Source organism: Dioscorea cayenensis, chromosome 19 (genome assembly GCF_009730915.1).
Source record: "Dioscorea cayenensis subsp. rotundata cultivar TDr96_F1 chromosome 19, TDr96_F1_v2_PseudoChromosome.rev07_lg8_w22 25.fasta, whole genome shotgun sequence".
In the NCBI taxonomy this organism is placed as follows: Eukaryota; Viridiplantae; Streptophyta; class Magnoliopsida; order Dioscoreales; family Dioscoreaceae; genus Dioscorea; species Dioscorea cayenensis.
In genome coordinates, this window is record NC_052489.1 from 18,847,384 (window position 1) to 18,868,324 (window position 20,941).

The following is a 20,941-nucleotide window of genomic DNA, read 5'->3' on the forward strand; positions in this document are numbered from 1 at the left end:
CAGTACAGTTCTTGAACTCTGTTATCTTGTCTTGTGGTTGATGCTTCTTTTGTGTACCTGTGAATTTCCTTATTTTATCCTTGTTTGAGGTTGTTGGTTTTCGGTATTCTATCAGCCTTGCGACAACTCGAGGGTTGAGTTGTGGGGTATCCCTCCTCGGGTTGTCGTTGCGGTTGTCGTGTCCTAGGGCTCGCGGGTCGGGGCGTGACAAACCTAGTCATGTGATCTCCTTGATTTATTCTCTATTTTATTTTGGCAATAATCTTAAATAATCATGAAATCAATCACTTCATTTATTTGACTTGATTTAACATTTCTAATTTATTCTTTTCAAGGATTAATGATGCTAATTAACTCTTTCCTTGGATTGTTGATCATGAATGTTTCTTTCCTTAGATTGTTGATCCTTGATTTATTCTTTCCTTGGATAGTTGATTCTCTCCAATGGCACTTTGTCAAATCGTTGGATGATCTCCTATTATAAAAGGACTGAGAAACCCTAACCCTACTGAGTGTGACTTCTTCTCTTCCTCAACTTTCACATCTCCACATTTTCTAAGATCATTGCTACTTGAGAAGCCTAAACTTTGGTGACACTTGAATGACAGCTCCTCGCCAAACGTGCTACATGACGAGTAGATCTTCCTAGAGGGTTAGTGTATCCTAGCATTGGAGTGAGGTCGTTCCATCTTGCACGAAGGAGGCCAATTCAGTGTTAGGGTAGTGCCTTTGCATGCCTAATCCTAGGCTAGATCGTTTTAACTCTTTTGTTAACTTTAATTAGATTTTGTGTTGACTACTTGCATGCTAATCAATATTTTTCCCAACACAATTAACAACAACAACAACAACAACAACAACAACAACAACAACAATAATAACAACATTACAACATGAAAAAAATTAAGAAAAAAGATCTCTTATATTTTCAACATCACAATAACCATAATAATAATATTGTCATGACTATTAGAAGAACAATTAACAATAGCAATAATAACATTAAGGTTTTGCAACATCATAACAACCATAGAAACAACTAACAACACAAATAATAAATTACAACCTATACAAAAGACAAGGGACAAATATTTTTTTGACATCATAACAACCATAATAATAATTTATAAATACTACAAAATCAACTCATATATTAATTGGATAGTTGATCCAGAATATTGTTCCTAAGTATGATCATTTGTTGAGTGTCATCATTGTTTGGTTGTTTCCATACAAGTGAACTTTCACCATCATCATCCTCAAAGACACGTTATCCTTCTTGAACTTGGTTGATGTCTTCAAGGCTCTCAAGCACATCCAAATCCTTACTACGCTTTCTTCGAATATAATTATAGAGAGCAACACATGACTATATAATTTGGAATAATACCTTCGGTGTATACTTGGTCATATTTTGTAGGATCCTCCCAAATGCTCTTTCTATAACACTCCTCAAACACAAGTGATGATACTTGAATACTTCATTTGGAGACCTAAAAGCATGAAACATTGTTTCTTTTGATTCTTTATCTGAATCGGACAAGAACTTCATTCTAGATTTACACCCTACCTAAACCTCAACAAATGTTTAATGCAATGTTGAATACAATAAAAAAATCAACACATAAAGCAAATAAATAGAAAATAAGTGCAACATATCTAAAGGTACGAAGAAACAAAATCAAATACAAAACAAAAGTTTAGCATAAAACATAGGCATACCAAAAGTTTAATAAAATATTCAACACATAAGTTCAACATGTAAAAAGTTTGACACAATGTTGAACACATAAATAAAAGGCATAACACACAAGTTGAGGACATAAACAAAAACATAACAAAGAAATTCAAACATTCCCAAAATAAATGAGCATTCATCAAACTCAAAGTTGAGTGAGGTCGTCCATGCTGAAAGTGTTACATCAACCGGTAGCAAGTGATGGATCTTTTTCCACTGGTGCCACAAAAGCCTCCCTATGATATTTCCTTGCAAACAACCTCAATATGATAAAGTAATGTGGACTTCCTTGTTCAATCCCCGACATTGTGTAAAATAAATCCACACATTTGGTTATTCTGCAACGATCATCATTCTTAACTCTTACATTACCAATATAAACATATTATCCATCCCATAGATTAGTCAGTCAAATGATTTTTGTGATTTCTCATTTGCACTTTTTTTCAATTCTCTATGTAGACATGGCCATTTTGAACCAAAACCGTGGAACCGAACCGGAACCGAACCGCCAAAAACCATAATCGAAATCGGAAAAACCATAACTGTCCTAAAACTGGAACCGAAGCCTTCATATAAGGTTGGGTTCAGGTTTCAAAATTTAAAAACCGTGGAACTGGTGGTTCAACCGGCACTTCAAACCGCCGGTTCCACTTGAATCAAAATATTCAAAATATCAAATTACTTAGTTACATTTATGTTATTATATTATATAAAATAATGTTATGATTTATTATATCTGATTAGGTTTGACCGTTTAAGGCTTTAGGTCATGTGAATAGTCTGATTAGGTTAGGTCTGGACACTTGAATTAAACCAGTTAATTAAGTTTTTATTTTATTGATTTGTTCTCTCTTTTGGCCGACCCTTTCTTGAAATCTTAAAAATCCTAAATCCCCTCTGATGAAATCCTAATCCTAGATCTCTATCTGAGGGTGGCGGGATGGATCAATCTATAGATGTGGAAGCCTGACCTGATGGTGGAGAAGGTGGGGAGGAGCAAACTCGAGCGGAAGAAAGATGGATGGGAGTTCATCTTCAATGGATTATTGGAGATGGTTCTTCCTTAGCTCGATCTTAGATATCTTTGACGTGATAGACAAGGTGATCATCGTTGCTGCCTCCGATCATTATAATTTCTAAAGAGTTCCTTCTAAGATGGGATGGAATCGTTGTGACTTTCTTCGCTCATCGAACTGTGGAGGTGAACGACATAGACAAAAAAAATGGCCCGAACTGTTTGAACCGTCAAACCGGAACCGTTGAACAGTACCTACAGAACCGAAACCAGAACCGAAATCGGAACTGAACCGCTAGGAACCTTGCCTAGGCAGTTTGGTTCTAGTTCAAAGTTTTTTGGAACCACAACCGACAATTTAGGAACTGTAACCGGCGGTTCCTGAACCATGGCCATGTCTATTTCTACGTGATGTTTTTTTGTCACTTTTTATCTTGTGTTGTACTAGTTTCTTCCATTGTAACATCATTATATTGTTGAGGATTATTATCATCATCATTAAAGTTATCTAGCTCTATGTCTACTTCATTCATCCAAGCATAAGCATTTTGGTTAGCAACTTCATTCTCAGTTGATGGGTCAGCATATGGTTCCAATGCCATGTAGCCTGTCACCACTACATCTTGAAGCATATCTCCATCATGTCCAAGAACTTTGGACAATCATTTCTCCATTTCAAATACTCTGGGCTTTCCTATTTCAATTAAATTAATAAAAAAAAGACAATGTGTTATTATTTTTTTGAAATAAAAATTACAAATTAAATAAATGAATACATTATTATATAAATAGTTCATAGGCTTACTTGTCATTTTCTTTCCCACCAATCATCACTTGCCAAAACTGTCCTCTTAATAGTGTCCCAACTAAGCCTTATCTGGTGCTCCACTAACTTTGCCCATATAGCCAACACTTTCGGATGGTAGTTTTGAAGCCATGTTCAAAAATATCTATGATCTTGAGCCCTTAGTAAAAAATAGCATAAGGAAAACAACCTTATTTAGTAAATAAAAAAATGATACAAAACAACCTCTGTAGTAAATAAAAAAAAAAAATACTAATCGTAATATGGTTTGTGTCTCAATTTAAATTTTAAAAGCTATGTTTTCTTAAAACATACATACTGTGATAACAAAAAGCTCTGTCTGAGCATATTGTTTAAAAGCTCTGTCAGCTATGTTTCTTACTTATTGATAATTATTTGACAAAAAGGTTCTATGTGATAACAAATGGTAACAACAGAGGATTACACAGCATATATCAAGATATTAGGTTCAAAAAACTAAAATAAATTTATGTTTTAACATTAAAAGGCAATGAGGTATATTCAATAAGAAAAAGTTAATACTTATCGAATGATGCAAATTATTGATTTGAACAATGTCATTGTCAACAATGCTAATGCATCCTGCAAAGAGAAAATCATAACTTTAAAACTATTCCAAGGAAAATGTCAAAGGTACCAGCTACATAATAAAAAAGACATCAAGGAAAAAAATTATAGGACAATTGTGAAATAAATAAAAGCAAAAAATTGAAATTCAATGAACTAGAGCTAATAATTTCAAGAGACGAAGAGCATTGAACATGCACAGCATTGCCAAAACCAAAAACTCCAAAGTAAATCTAGTGCCTGATAATTAATGGATCTCCCAATTAATGATAAGCAATAGCATGTACATTCTCTTTAAACAATGATTTTGAAAAGAAACTAATGCCATGGCATTAATACACACACACATACATACACTTTGATATGCGGGCAAATCACCCAAATAATAGTCTTTCGAGTAATAGATAAATTGTTGTGAGATAAGGCAAACAAATTTTAAGTAGCAATAATTAGAAGCTATAGCTAATACACAGTAAGCATTAACATTAATGGAAATTAGATAGCATTAGTTTTTCTTTAAAGAGCAATAATTCATCAACCACAACCTAAGATCTACATCAATCCAACCAAAATCCCTCAATTTTATCTCTTCATTCCACCAAGCACAAATAAAAACTAAGAATCTCGTTTGATATGTGAGGCTAAAAACAACCAGAAGATCTAAAATCAAAGAATCAATGAGAAGAGAAAAGCACGAAGCAAAGGAGCAAGATCCTGAGAAGCAACACCACTGACATCCCATTTTAAAATTGATCTCCAATCAGAGATCAATCAAAGAAGTAAAAAAGGGACTTAGGATTCCTCACCTGAACCTAAAGATGAGGGAGAATGCAAGCAATCATGGGCCATCAGGATCCCATGCAGCACCATAAGAGATGAAACAAATGGCATCATGCTTTTTTTGTCCCTCACTTTCTTCCTTTCTCTATCTTTCCTTTGTTTAGATGAAGGGGGTGGAGGCAAGAGGTAGGAGAAGACTTGGAAGGGAGCTTGGAGATAGCGAAAACTATAAGGATTGTGAAAAGGCTGAATGTGGGGGAATATAAAAACACATCCAATTATTTATTTCATAAGACCAATTTAGTAACTTTTTAACACCCAAAACAACTTCTAAAAGTGCTTTTCCCAAAAAGCACCACATGACCATCTTATGAAAAAAATAGTATTTTAGATTTTATCATCTTCTGATTTTGAAGAAAATCCAATACAAATAAGTTTTTCAGAACCCAGAAGTGCTTAACTTATAAAAAAAACACTTATGGGTTTTGTAGAAGCTAATCAAAACAAACCCTATGGTGATAAATGTAATAAACTGGATGATTTATATTGTGGTTTTTATTTACTCTATGGTAAGCATACTTCTTGTATCATTTTGCTTTGACAAGAATAGGTTGGGTTAGGACCATCGAAAAACTAGATATCTAATTAATTAATTTCGCAACCAATTTCGTATAGGTTTTTCAAAACCCGACAGATTTGGGTGGGGTAAAAATTTTGGGTTCAGCTCGATTACCAAACTTATGTCCACTCATACTTGGTGCACTTCATTATTTTCTGAACCAAATGTTGTAGACTGATAAAGGCAGACATACATCATCCTCATTGCCATTACTGGCAACAACCATTAACATCACTTGGTGCATTTTATCATTTTTTGAACCAAATGTGCTAAACATGTCCAATGCTTTTTTAGTGGTTCTTCTAAGTGGATAGATGGACTTTTTGAATAAATCGAGTAGTGAGAAAGAGTTGTGCAAATAATATCTCAAGGTTGGACCATTGCTCCGGTTCTTGAGGCTTCATGTTATCTTCCCACAAATGGTTTCACCTACTCTATATTTGCCTCTCTAGAGATTGCCAATGATTTACATACGCCCCAAGTGAATAGCTATAGTGCATAAAGTTGTGATTGCTCTAATTGCAAACCTATCCATCAGCTAATTCGGTTAATCTAGCAAGGATGTCAACTCTCGGAGTACCTCAATCATGTGTCAGAAGTACCTAAAATGAGGAAGACAAAAAAAAAAATCAATGGAAAGAAATAGAAACAACAAATAAGAGTAAAAATGGCTAAAATAGCGAAAAATTAAGATTTCTTAATATTTTGATCGTTGGCAATAACTCCATAAATTTGATGTACACCGGCCGAATGGTCATGCCTACAAGTACACGGGGTTGCTCAAGCAATAAAGTGGTGAGTGTGTGTCATATCCCTCGAGGACCAAAACTACTGCTATTGCTCTACACTCATTATCTAGCCTAAAGATTGTGGTCAACAAGAACTAATTGAAAAAGCAAAAAGATAGTGCTCCACTAACTGTATATGAGAGCTTAAAGGAGGCTACTATTGGATGAGAAGCACACCTGGATATAACTGCTCCCTGGGCAGGTGACAAGATTAGATCTAGAAGGGCATGTAGATTGAAGTATTGGACCAAGGAAATTCCTTAGTTATGTGAAAGTGTCTTTCCTGTAAATCGACCACAAAGGTTGGGAAGAAATAACTTTATCACCCAAATTACTTTAAAACCTATGAGGGATTAGGAATTTGACTCGTGGAGCGCCGCTCTTGCATCTCACTTTATAGGAAGAGTTTTGACACCCTATCTCTAAGTGTGCTACTAAGTCCCTCTACTTGCGTCGTATATTCGGTGAAGTGCTTCTCACCTATAACACATACAATCAAGGGAATTCAAGCTCTCACTATGTTATTTCCACAATCAAGCATCACAAGTAAATCCAAACTAACAATGCATAGAAAAAGAGAAAATAAAAGATCCAATACAAAGTCATGAAGCCGTAGGCTTCACCAGAATCTATTTACCCAAATGGTTTTATGCTATCATTTTTGACAAGTTCAACACATGGATAATGATTGAAAACAACAAAGGATGCATTATAAAAATATCCCTTGTGCTTCACTATTGATAATAAACTCATTGTCTCCTCCTCCTCCTCCTCCTCCTAAGTCCTCGCCAATGTCAAGCTAAAGGTGCGAAATATCACCATTGATCTGTCACACAACCTTGTTGAAGCAGCCTTGCCCAATGGGTCCGGCTTCCCCGACGGTGACAAGCTAATACCTCTTCTGTGGCTTAGGTAGCAAAAGTCCCCTTCAAAATCATGTAGTGGCCTTTAATATTTTCCATAGCTTAATGATACACTGAATCTATCCACGACCCCATGGATTCAGGTGAGGATTATTCAAATGTGCCTTTAAGAAACTACACGAGCGTGGTCCGACCATTCATGGGTGATCTATTGATGTGGATAACCTAGTGGATCTGGTATACTTCTACCTTTTGGGTCCTGATCGTCCTTCTTCTCCTATGTAATCCATGAGTGTTGATGGCAATCCATGAGCGTGGACCTGCAATAGATGCTAACTTTCAGCTTGTACTTGCCAAAAGAGTGTCTGTTTTCCACTCCTTTCTCTCCCTTAAGATGTTTAATACCTGCTACCAAGGAGTGCAAGTAGTGAAGGATCTTACAAGTTCTCCAGCAACTAGAAGGAGCATATGTGAATGTTTGGAGTTAGAGTTGGCTTCAGCTAGGAGTATTAACTCTGCACATGCCACCGCACTCTCCGGCATTTGTCGCATCGCCATCAATATCATTCCTTTAAGCTCATCTTTTAATTGCAATAAGTAACAAGTATATAGTTTGGTTATGATGTTATGGATATGAATGAATTTGGATCAGTTGATAGTAGGTGTTATTTTTGTTGTTTCTTTGTAGGTTTGCATGAATTTGGAGAAAAGGGTGTAGTAACCAGTTGCTTGAATGCTTATGATTGAATGAATAAGATGAAGTTTATGGAATTTGAATAAGATCTTTAAAAAATCTCAAAAAAATAACTATTTGAAATCTTTAAAAATCTCTCCATTTTAGAAGATTTTTTTCTCACCTACATTCTAAACAAAAAAATAATGAATACTAAACAGAGATGAGGAATACTATAAAACTATACTAAAGAATAAGAATGAGAGCATAAGATTATGATGGGACCAAAGACACAAAGATATTGATGGACTTATCCATTTTCAGGGATTAATAAATGATTTCAGGCTTGTCTCACGCTTTTCATTCCCAAAAGCCTTAGTCCAATGTTTAATTTGGTTATATATTTATTATTGTTTGTGTAGCTGGACATTGCTTTTTCATATGAAAGGTAAAGACTCCTTGGATGTCTTTCATCTTATTTTCAATTAGATGATGAAATTTTCTCTTGTCCAATGTGACAATTGCTAGTTGAATGTCATGTTCAAAACATTACTTTGGCGGTGCCTCATTTAATGTTTAACATTTGGGTATGTTTGTTGCACTCAAACAGCAGATTATTGTTTATTTATAGATCTACACAAATATGATTTGCAGATGAACATTCACAAACACACACACACAAAAACAACCTAAATGCATAATCTCATCATGGCATCTGATCTCTAAATGGAGATATCTCTTCAATAACAGGAATCAAATGGAGACCATTCTCCCAGCAGGTGCTCAATTCTCACGATTTCGTCATTTGTGGTTCTTTGGCATCATGTTAACTAAGAGAAAAAAATTTGTCATTGTATCTCATCCATCAATTCCTCTATTCTTTTCAGGGTCCTGCTATCATCCAAATGCGGTAGTTTCCCATGGAGGATTTCCTGCAGTAAACTCCAATTTTCATCAAACCGGGCCTGCTTCATGAGGTAGAGAGCAAGGTTGAAAGCCTTGTTGGCATCGGTATCGATCATTTGTGTTTTCTAGTACGCTGCCTCCACTGCACTATAATTGGTTTGTTGCATGTATGCCCAGCCAAAGTTCCCCTAGGATCAATAAGTTAGATCACTTGTCTGCTATCAAGGTACCAAATGTCTTTAGAATCATTCAGAAATATTTATTTCATTCACACAAAACCTGCATGCATTTATGTTAATTGACTAGTAAAAATGTTGAAGCTTACCGGAAGGCAAGATATCTCTTGATGGATGGTAACTTAAAATTTCTTTCCATGTCAGCGTGCAGCGCAGTCTTTGTTGTCTTTCCACTGAAAGTCTCCCCCAGGTATATCTTCTGTAGCTTTTGCTTTAACAAGTCTATTTGTTCCGGTATATTTCCACATTTCTGAGCACCAAAACAAATGGTAATTATATGAATATTTGGCAACCTATTTGTTCTAGTGTTTCCACTGAAAGTCTCCCCCAGGTATATCTTCTGTAGCTTTCGCTTTAACAAGCCTATTTGTTCCGGTATATTTCCACATTTCTGAGCACCAAAACAAATGGTAATTATATGAATATTTGGCAACCTATTTGTTCTAGTGTTTTCAATACTAAGCTACATTGAAACTACTAGCTTATTGCTAGAATTGAGAATTTTAAAAAGAAGAATGTTTGAATTATATTTTTAGACAAATACATCTTGCATTAAGGCAATGAAATATTATCTACAGATTGTTAGACTTGTTTTGGACCTAAACTTTTGTGTCCACACTAATACGATTAGATCATTTCAGATTAAGGGTTCATGCTTGACTTCTATCCTAGATGAATATGTGTGTCTTTTGTATTACTAGTATTGACATGTATTTTTAGATAAATTAATATATCTTGCATTAAGGCAATGAAATATTATCAATAGATTCTTAGACTTAGATAAATACCATTAGCTTGTTCAAATTAAAGGTTCATACATGGTTAATGACTTGTATCCTAGATGAATGATCTATATATTGGAATACCTTGTAGAGGTCAATGAGAATGTTATCAAAGGGTTCTTGAGCTTGTTTGGAACAAAGATGGCGAAAGGACTTGATAGCCTGCACAGCTTCCTCTGCTCTGTCTTGTTATTTCATGACTACAGCCATGTCCTTCAGTGTACTGTCCATTCTATCTCCTGTACTTATGGCATTCCAAAACCATACTATTGATCCTTTTGATTTATAATTTAACATTTAATTGTTCTTTATTTGATTTTAATTACAATTATAGCTCTTTATTTGATAATTTTTGTTTACTTATGTAGGAGAATTCATGGTTAAAGATTGAGAGGGTTGAAGATTAAGAGGATACTCGAAGATTTTTATTTTGTGTAATTAAGTAAAAAATTATTTTGTAATAAAAATAAATAAAAATGTAAAACTCTTTATATTTTGTTATTAATCAAAAGGCATTGCACTTGAGCTCATTACTTGTCAATAAAAGTCAATGAAATTAAATTTAGAATACTTTTGAATGTTTTAAAGATTTATGTTTTTAATATGTAGGTTAAACAAATTTATTTATTATTAATAGAAAAATAAATTAAAATTTAATTCAATTAATGAACAAATTTAGAGGCGGTTATAACCACCTCTAAAAATATGAATATATTAGAAAAATAATAGTTTTTGAGGGGATTATAACCACCTCTAAAACTTTTGAAGAGTGATAAAAATTATTAGATATGGAGGCGGTTATAACCATCTCTAATACCATTGAGGAGGGATAAAATCACCTTTAAAATAAATTATTAGCTATAGAGGAGGTTATAACCACATCTACAACTATTTAAGAGGAATAAGAAATTTTTAGTTATAAAGGTGGTTTTAACCGCCTCTAAAACTATTAAGGAATAAGAAATTATTAGTTATAGAGGCGGTTATAACCACCTCTAAAAGTATTGAGAAGGAATAAGAAATTATTAGCTATAGAGACGGTTTTAACCGCCTCTACTCTTATTATTAAAAACCGCTTCCATATATAAAACTTACCCCAATGGTTGCCACAAACCTGCTCTAAAACATAGAGCCAGCTTGATATGAGGCAGTTTAGAGGCGGGTGAAAAAACCAACGCTATAGCTATGGAGGCGGTTAAAACCGCCTCTATAGAGCTTGAAAACCGCCTCAAAAGCTCCATTTTGGTGTAGTGTCATCTACTCGATAAATGGTATCGATAACAATGGCACAATCACAAAATATTCAATCAAGGCTCAAATTGCGCATCTTGCATTACTCCAAAGCCAGCTGCATGGCAAAATCTTTAGCAAGCCAGAGTTAATAGAATTGGGTTGCTGAGTTGAAGAAAACTCCCTGTATGGCTGCTTCCATTTCCTGGAATATTCATAAGCAAGACTCTAGGCTCTCATCTTAATCCTGGAATATTCATAAGCAAGACTCTAGGCTCTCATCTTATCCCCATTTAAATTAGGAGCAACGTGATTAGAAATTAGATTGTAACGGGTTTTCCAGATGAGCCAATGAGTAATATCAATGATAACACTGCCCATATTCTCCAAGCAAGAGTAGTTGATGTGCAAGGTAAGCCAATCCCTAGAACAAGAGATTCTATGAAATTTAAATGTAAACCCAAGGAAGTCATAATAGTATTCCAGCAAGTGATGATGCGCGAGCATTCCCATAAGATATGATAGGAAGTCTACGGAACAAGTTTCCAAAAATGGCAAAGTGTGAGGGGCCAGAAGTTGAGGTTGTAGAAAACATCACAAGTTAGAAGCTTAGAATGGGCAAGCTTCCAGATAAATGTTTTAACCCTAGGAGGGACTTGAAGCTTCCAAATATTTTTTCAAGCATCCCAAGCAGGAGTGATAGAATGTCTCTTGCTAAGATAAGGATAAATGATAGGAACCATGGAAAGATAGGAAGAATTGGGCCACCAGATCCAATTGTTCCCCTCAGATTGGTCAATATGGACTCTGAGAAGCCATTCCAGATTTACATTTGGGCCTAGAAAATATTCAATAGAAAATAAGTCCCAATGGTCATCCAGAATGAAATCCTTAAGAGAAAGAGTGCCCAGGGGAAGATGCATATTGATAATAGTTGGTTTCTTAGCCAAATAAAATTAATGAAGCCAAGGATCTAACCATAAATCAGTCACATGAGGATTACAAACATTAATCTTAAAATTAAAACCAAGCGAGATGGAAGTCTGTGACAAGGATTTGAAGAGCCAGGAAGTAGAATTAAAGTGTTGATTGGAAGAAAGGCTCAAATTTGGATATTTGATATTGATAATATTGACCCAAATCTTATCTGCATGATTCAAATCTAAAACAATATTTTTAGCCATTAAAACTTGCTTAATGATAAACAAATCTCTAATTCTAAGACCCCTTCAGTCTTGCTTTGAGTGACCATTCTTCAGCCAATAGAATGGAAGCCTCTTCTATTCGCACCAGCACCCCAAAGGAAATTCTTGACAATTCTGGAAATATTTGTAAGGGTGGAATCAAGAATGGAGTAAACTGAAAGGAAATAGTTAGGGATATAAAGGATATTACTTTTAATCAGTACCACCCTGCAAGCCATGGAGAGAGAAGAGTGATTATAGGAGTTAATAGCATTAGCAATTCTATCCACCAATGACCAACAAAGGGAGACAGTGAGTTTCTTAGGAGAGATGGGAAAACCTAAATAGTAAAAGATAAAACGGTCAAGTTTAATGTTGAGGATCTTGGAGATGGAATTGGTAAGACTCTTATTACAACAAGAAGGAAGGAAGAGGGTTGACTTGTTGAGATTGGGCTTTTGACCTATGAGCTTGCCATAAATGTCCAGACATCAAGAATATTCCTAGCAATTTTTGTAGAGACATTGGTGATAAGAATAAGATCATCCGCAAACATGAGATGGTTAAATTGGATCTAAGTCTAAGATCAAAACTAGAAATCATGTTAAGAGAAAGAGCATGATATAGGATAGCAAATAGATTTTGAGAAACCAAAACAAACAGAAGAGAAGAGAAAGGATCTCCTTGACGAGTACCTCTAGAGCTAGGAAACCAAGAGGCGTGAGTGCCATTAATAATTAGAGAGAAAGAAGAGGAGAAAAGACATTCTTGAACACAAGAAATCGATATTTACGGGAATTTCATTTTGTGCAGAGTGGGTAGAATGGCCGTCCATTCGATAGTATCAAATCCTGGGGAGTAAGAGGAGGGGGACTTTAACTAGGTATCAAGAGAATGGTTTATTTCTTGAGTTGCAAGAATATTATGGAAAGTTGAGCTACCAGGAATAAAACTACTTTGCCCATGGCTAACTAAGTTATGGATCACCAATTTTAAATGCAAGGCAAGAATTTAAGAAATAATCTTATAGGAGATATTGCATAAAGAAATGGGGCGAAAATCCAGAACACGTTAAGGTTTGTCAATTTTGGGAATAAGAACCACAAAGTCCCCCCTTTCGAGGATTTTTGAGAGTTTGCAAGAGTTAAAAAAAATGGAAACATCACGAAAAAATATGGTCCCCAATGACGTTCCAATAAAAAAAGTAAAAATCCATAGTGAACCCATATAGGCCAGGGGATTTTCCCTTCTTCTGTTGACTCTTTGCCTTGCTATTTCCACTACGGGCAATAGCTTCTATTTTAATCTCTCTCTGGTACTAGAGTAGAGGCATGTCATCATCAAGCTCCATGTCAGTCTCCAAGCCTTCGGAGTCATCTGTCTCCATGTCTGCATCTTCTTCAACTTCTAAGAAGGTGTTGCTACTAGGAGATAGGAGAAGGACTCCAACAATTCTCTCCACCATCAAGGAATGGGAAGTTGGGTATGGATCCTCTCCATGAACAATCCGAGAGATGGGGAGGGAGGAGAGAAGAGAAGGGGTATGAGCAGTCCCATCTTTATGGTCTTTGGGATTTGAGGTGCTTGTTGGGAGAGATGTTGTCGCTTCGCCGAAGGGATGGCAAATGGGATCGGACAAAAGAGGGTAGCTAGGAGAAAGAGAGCCAGTCACTTCACTATTTCAAGTTTCGAGAGAAGTGGGTGGCTGATATGGTGGGATTGGGAAATGTAAGGATATCTCCCCAAATTCCCAGACATCCTTGCCTTGGAAATCGACCAATACTGTTTTTTCTTTTGAATCAACAGCCTGATGGGGTTCCACATGTCACGAAGTAGACATTTCTCCCCTGCCACACCTTGGGAAGCTTCCATTGGCTACATGGGAAGGGGTCAAACTTGCCACCTATCATTTCAGAGTCTATACAAGAGGCCATGCATCATAATCAGGGACATCGTTTCTACTAAAGCCATTAACATGAGCTTCTCCCTGCCCCCGCAGGTTAGGACATCGATAGAGAACATTAAGCCAGGGCCCTAGACCATTATCTTCAGAGTTTTCAAGAGATTGAGAAGATTCCTAGACCGAATGGGTTCTATTTCCTTCATTACCCTCGATAGAAGCTCTATTGTCCAACCCAACCTCATCAATAAGCATGTTTAATTCCAACATCACCGGCTCAGTAGCATAAGCCATTGAGGGCATCACAGAGTTATTAACATACATATGATTGCTAGGTTTTGGGCAATGAGCCTCTCCATGATCGATGACCCTTCATTTGAAGTAGAAAACAGGTAGCTTCTGGTACTGAGACAGAGCCAGGATGGAGTTCTCTCCATAGTTAACCCAAACCCTCTATTGAAGAGGAAGTTAGAGATCCATCTCAACACAGGCTCTTGCAAATTAAGTTCAAGATCGGGTGAGAGTATGGTCATCGACTTTAAGGACCTTACCGAAATAAGAAACAACTAGATCAAAGGTCTCTCCATTCCAGAGTTCAATGGGTAGATGGAACATTTGGATCCAAACTGCAACAGATGACAGATGTTCAAAAGCCGGTTGAAATCTTTCTCACCAAGGAGTAAGTTGTAAAATCTAATTAGTTACCATTCAGGGCCAGTCGTATAGGAGCTTAGCTTGAAGATCTTCTAATTCACATTCTATAAAGTAAAATCCATTGGGGAGATTGGAGACCTTGAAATTTCCAAGGTCTCTCTAGGCATCCTCTAGCTTGGCTTGGTCCAATGGCAGGGCCTTAAATTCCGCATAGAGAGAGGTGTGCATACTATCCCGAGCTTGGGTCCATGACTCCAGATCAATGGTTACATGGCCCCAAACATAAGCTTTTGCTTTCTGGAAGTGCTCCAGTGATAACAGAGGGAAAACATCGTATCTAGAATCCTGTGCAGGAGAACTCACCACCTTCACCCACAAGGCTCCTCCTTTGGCTCCGAAAGGAGGTTTGGGAGGAGGGGCTCTTGGCGCCATATCCTTAGAGGGAGGGTTTGAAAGGAAGCTTAGAGTTCAAAGCTTAGCAAGGATGTTAGTGAGAAAATAAAATGTTAAGAGAAAAAAATCTGCACTAAGATGCAAAAAGCTAAATAGCAAGGATATAGAGGGAAAGATAATAAGTAGTGTGATGCAAAAGTCTTAATCAATTAATTAGTTCTTAAATTCTAACCATATTTTTTGTTAGTTTTTTCTTCCAATTACATAGTGCTTACATTATATAATTACATAAACTATGCTACTGTTTCGTTTCCTCTAAAAAGTCACTCTTCCCTTAAAATATTAAAAAATTTAAATATGTGAGAATGGGGATTTGAATGACGGTGAGATCACATTATTGAGAGCCGGACTTTTTATGCCCAGACATGGGCATAGGTCGAGTAACTTGATCCATTGGGCTCTACCCACAAGGTCTAGTTCATCTAAATCCTGACCCAAGCGCCAACTCACCTCTTAAGCGGTTATGCCGGCCAGGGTCGATTCGCTAGAATCATTGGGTAGAGCCATAAAATTGTTTTTTTAGAATAAAAATAATTTAAAATTTCAAAATATTAAAAATAATTCTTATTAATCGTATTAATTCAAAATAACTAAAAATAATTCAAAATAATTTAAAAAAGACAAGGGTTTGTAATTAATTTGTTTATATGTTGATTTAAGTTACCTACGTATACTCTTGGGTATCTATAAGAGAAATCAATGCCCACGTAATTCTCTTACCCTAAATCGCAGTTGTCACCCACTTACCTATTTGTCATTTTTGGGTTCTACCTTGGAAGCAGTTATTGTGCTCAATACGTTGTTAGGGAAAAAGAAATCACTAGCTTCAAGGCTTCTCATCTTTGTTTCTTATTCCTAGGACAACTGAGACCATGTTCTGTCTAGCATGTTTCCACTTGCATTGAAAATCTGCTTGCACACTATTGTAGACATAAGGCACAAAAATGTCTTTTACAACTAACGGAATAATGAGGTACATGCTTTTATTATATGACAACATTAAAGGATGTTATAGTTCATATCTATGTTGATGTTCTCGATGAACCGGAAGGTCATGTTTAAGTGCTGGTCAACCTTTGTATGTTGCGACCCACCTGCCTTCTTCTTAACTTGCCTTTGTCAGAAAAATTCTTTTTTGCTATTGCTAGACTGTCTAATTACCTCAGTTGAAACCTATGCTAGGAGTAATAGTTCTTATACAATTCAAAAATTTGTAACCTTATATTATTAATAATTGCTTTAATGTCCACAATAAAGTCGGTCTCCAATGCATACCATTGAGTGTCTAACTCACTCATGGTTTGCAATTGTGAATATGGTCTCTATTAAACCCTAGAAACTTATAATAAGCACACAACCTTCGAAGTTCTACCTAGGATTTAGAAGAAGTACAACCAAAGCAATAAGAGTTACATTTTTATAATAGCTCAACCACTTAGCCTTCATTTCTATAAGGTCCAAAACTAACTGAGAATCAAATCAATTTCTATAGCTATTTAGCAACATCAACAACATAAAAAATTAAATTTATAGTTGGAAAATAAACTTGCAAAAATAAATTTATGTATGAATTAAAGACATGGTAATCTTATAACTCTAGTAGCAATATTCCACTAATATTCAAAAACATATAATACCCAAGCAAATTTTCATTAACAAAAATGGTCAATAATGCCTTATATAAAAATGTGACAGTAAAAAGCTAGTAAATAGAACACCATCGAGTTCTAACATCTTTAGCCAATTTTTTGGCCCTCATGTTGTTTGCTACCACATCTTTAATGCCTTATACAATGCGACCGTTGTTTCGTATTTCTTCCCATGTATGCTACCACATCTTTAATTAAATCTACAAGATTTTTGTGGACTTCAATATGCATGGTTTGCACACATAAATTCCACACATGGCAAGCACATTTAATATAAAAATATTTGCCTACACATGAATACATCAAATATTCTTCTAACGGTCTAATTAAGGCCGTATTAGCGGAGGCATTATCAAAAAAAAATTGAAAAGATTTTAAATGTCAATCCATACTCTTCAATGATTCTACGAATAAGCCAATAAATATTATTGATGGTATGGGCCTTGTTAAATACCCTAAGGGGTTGTTTCGTTCACGGTAATGAAATATTAACACGTAATGAGATTGTTGTTGTAATGAGATCGGGAATGTTATATGCCTAGGAATGTTGTAATTTATGATAATCATGTTTGGCTGAGAACTCATATTATATAGTAATCAACTTGGTATTATTTTAAATTTCCCAGAATACTCTTATACCTACAATTTTGAGCAAGTTTACATTTAAAGTAAAATAAAATTTGGGATCAAAATAATTAAATTATAACATAAAAAATTAAGCTTTGCACATTCTTCACAAAATAACTTTATATCTAAAAAGTAAATGAAAAGTTCAGATAAAATAAACTTTTTACATGAAAAAAATTAATTATAATACAAAAAAAAATAAATTTTCGAAGTTAAAGATATTCCCAAATTAACATTATCCAAAATTAATTTTTTTTATCCAACGGGTAAATTATGTCATCTTTGAAAATTATTTTTTTTAAACAAAGAGCATATTTGTTCAAAAAAAAAAATTCAGATTACCACCCACTTAGTAATCTAACATAGCCACATGTTTTGGTGGTAATGGGATTACCAAGTTCTTTGGTAATATTCTAAGGTTGGTAATCACAGATTACCATCAATATTACCACCGCCACCAATCCAAGCGTGGTAATCTTTTCAGATTACCACGTAACAGGTGATAATGTCAAAAACATTATAGTGAACCATACAACCCCTAAAGTAATGGCTCACTTTCGGATATTCCATGAGGCATCAATTCAATGCCCCATAATACTCATAAAATAACTTTTGTGAAATACTTGATCTATATAAATCGTCAAATAAAGAAATAGAAGAAGTACATAATACTCACAAATTTACTATATTTCTATTGTTTGAAAATTGTTCTTTGCACCATTCTCCTTGAAACCTTCTTATATGCTGATTGCAATGTCTCACTTATGCATTTTTGCCCTTGATATCACTCCATGAAGTTGAATGGAAAGTTCTTGACAGAAATTGTTCTTGCAATTTTGTCCCTATATCTTGGTTGAGCAAATGTAAATAAGAAAGAATGAGAACCGAACCTTTGTTCATGGCGAATTGGATTTGTGATTGTGTTTGATAATGTCCAAACTTATCCAGATGCTTCTTCTTTATATGTCTGACAAATGTGCTATGCCCTTTTCCCTTATTGTGCTTAAATTATAAAGCCACAATAGTTACACTTAACATGAGTTACTTGGACCACCATCCTTATAATTTTTTGCAAAATGAACGTTAAACATAAGATTTATGGATAGATTTTATTGTGAGGTTTATTGCTCTAGTTTGTGATGGTGCACTAGATGGTATAAGTTCCTCAATTGGATTTTTGATCTCATACCATTGACTGCTCTCCTAAGTAGTAGACAAGGAAGCTTAACCAACAATGATCTTCCCCTTGAGCTTTTCACCGCGTGATGTCTTTTTTTTTTTTTAAGTCTATGATAAACAAGGAGAAATACAACAACTAACGAGTGAAGTAAAATAATTAAAGGAACATTTAGTAAATAAAAAAAAACCTAGAGAAACATTTAGTAAATAAAAAAACTAGAGTGTAGATATTGTACCCTAGAGAATTATAGGAAAAATTAAAATAACAAACAAAATAATTAAAAACTTTAAAAGTAAATTAAAAAAATAAACAAGGGTAGAGAATTAAAATTTAAATGCGAAATTAAAATAGAGGAAAAAATTTAGTTGACTATAATTAGTAAATAAACAACTAATGGAGTAAAATTAAAATAATCAAGTAAATTTAGCAAATAGAACAATTAATAGCATATAATTTAAAATTAATTAACCAATGTAAATTTAAAGCTTACCTTATTAATTAGATATTAAAAAAAGCTTTGAGATCCAAGAGAACTTGTAAGAGTGCTTAGAACATTTAGAAAATTAACAGAATTGAAGAATTGAGAAAATTTATTGTGGGATTTGTAGGGGGAGAAAAGAGGTATATATGAAATGAAAAAGAATGAAAAATGATTTTTTTTTTTAAATATAACGGTCCTCCCAACGGCTAGTAGGTTACTTTTTTAGCAGTTGGATTGGCCTAAGATGTGTTGGCAACCTGGCAGGTTCAAGTGGCACGGCGGGCTAGCCTGCCAAATCACAAGATGGGAAAAACTCAACAGTAACTAGAGCTACAATGTGAGTTGGTTATTGATTTCCAACCTAGCCACCGGAACCTTGACTCAATAGGCTTTTGTTGGGCCGATTCCGGTTTGAAACCCTGTCTGTAGCCACCTCTAATTGTTCCCACCAAGCTATTCTTATTAGTATATTTAATATAACTTTTTATATATTTGAACCATTGCATGCTCCTTTTTACTTCCAACTGCTTAGATTTCCTGTAAAAATTGTTTAAATTTTCAAGCCCAATTAACTACCAACACTTTCCTTTGTTTCTTCCAAGGGCTTAGATTTCAACCCAAATGTTTGCTTACTCTTTTTTAGAGTTTTATGTGCTTGCCTGGTTTGTGTATATGTGCTTCCAATGCAAGCCCTACTAAGATTTCATCCCACCAGTACGACTTTAAAGTTTAAGTACCCTAACACATTCGCAGTAGTAGAACGAAGAAACATTTTGATACAATAAAGAAGAAAAAAAAGGAAAAAGAATGATGTTTGAGTGGAGAAAGGAAAGAGGCCACCAGTAGTGGAACTAAAAACAAAATTAAAGAAGTGCTAAATTTATTATTTTTTTTTTTAAATTTATAAATATTTAAAAATTATATTAATTCAAATTTGAGATTATAATAATCAATATTTCAAAATTTTGGGTTTTGTTTTGTAGTGCTTGCTTCAAAAAAAAAAGGAAAAATATTCTCAGTTCATAACTTTTGGTTTAGGTGTAAAAAACACTCTCCAAATCTATATAATTAATAATTAGCCTAACTAACAATTAAGAATCAAAACAACAAATAATGCAATTAAAAAGCAACTTAACACAAAATCACAATCAATTATTCAATACAACAAATTTTCAACAAATAATCCAATGAATAATCAAAACATTCACAACAATTAAACACTTTAAATTATGTATAAAAAAAAAAGTTTCTACAATAAAAAATAAAAACATAAACTTTTGAAAGATTTAACAACTAGAGAAAACTCAATAATCAACAAAACTTGCAAATAATCTAAAGTTGAATCTCACTATAGCACTACCCCTGTGTCATAGTCCTATAGATGGGAGGTTATCATCACCAATGACTTAGTTTTTTTTTCATTTGAAGGACTATGATAGCGCAACGCCAGCCTATGTCTGTTGCAAGCCAAGCTTCACCTCGTCACAAATGTCACTAAGGCAAGCAAAAGCAAATAAGAGTGCACACAAAGATAGTCATCCCAAAACTTAGACTTTTATTGACTACACTTATTCAATTCTCCATCTCTCTCTGATGCTTACAAAATTGACGGCCAAAGGCCTTTTAATGTCAAAGTCCGAAGAGAACATGGTAGTTCCAATAACCAACCACTAGGGAACATGGGTTGAGAACCGCTCTGACACTCCGCCAAGCGGCCAAGTCCAAGAGAATGTGGTTCTACCGCCCGGTGCAACCGTCCGTGTGCCTGCACTCGATCAAGACCACTC

General features: G+C 34.9%; 1 long non-coding RNA gene and 1 pseudogene across 1 annotated transcript; both read right to left on the reverse strand.

Moving 5' to 3' along the window:
- Nucleotides 1–1,502: 1,502 nt before the first annotated feature.
- On the reverse strand, nt 1,503–5,153 carry LOC120283789. Its single transcript, XR_005543347.1, has 4 exons — nt 4,956–5,153; nt 4,105–4,164; nt 3,562–3,721; nt 1,503–3,450 (listed from the first exon to the last, which is right to left on the reverse strand). It is a non-coding gene; the product is annotated as an uncharacterized LOC120283789 (long non-coding RNA).
- Nucleotides 5,154–8,720: 3,567 nt separating this feature from the next.
- Nucleotides 8,721–10,093, reverse strand: LOC120284112 (annotated as a pseudogene).
- Nucleotides 10,094–20,941: the final 10,848 nt, after the last annotated feature.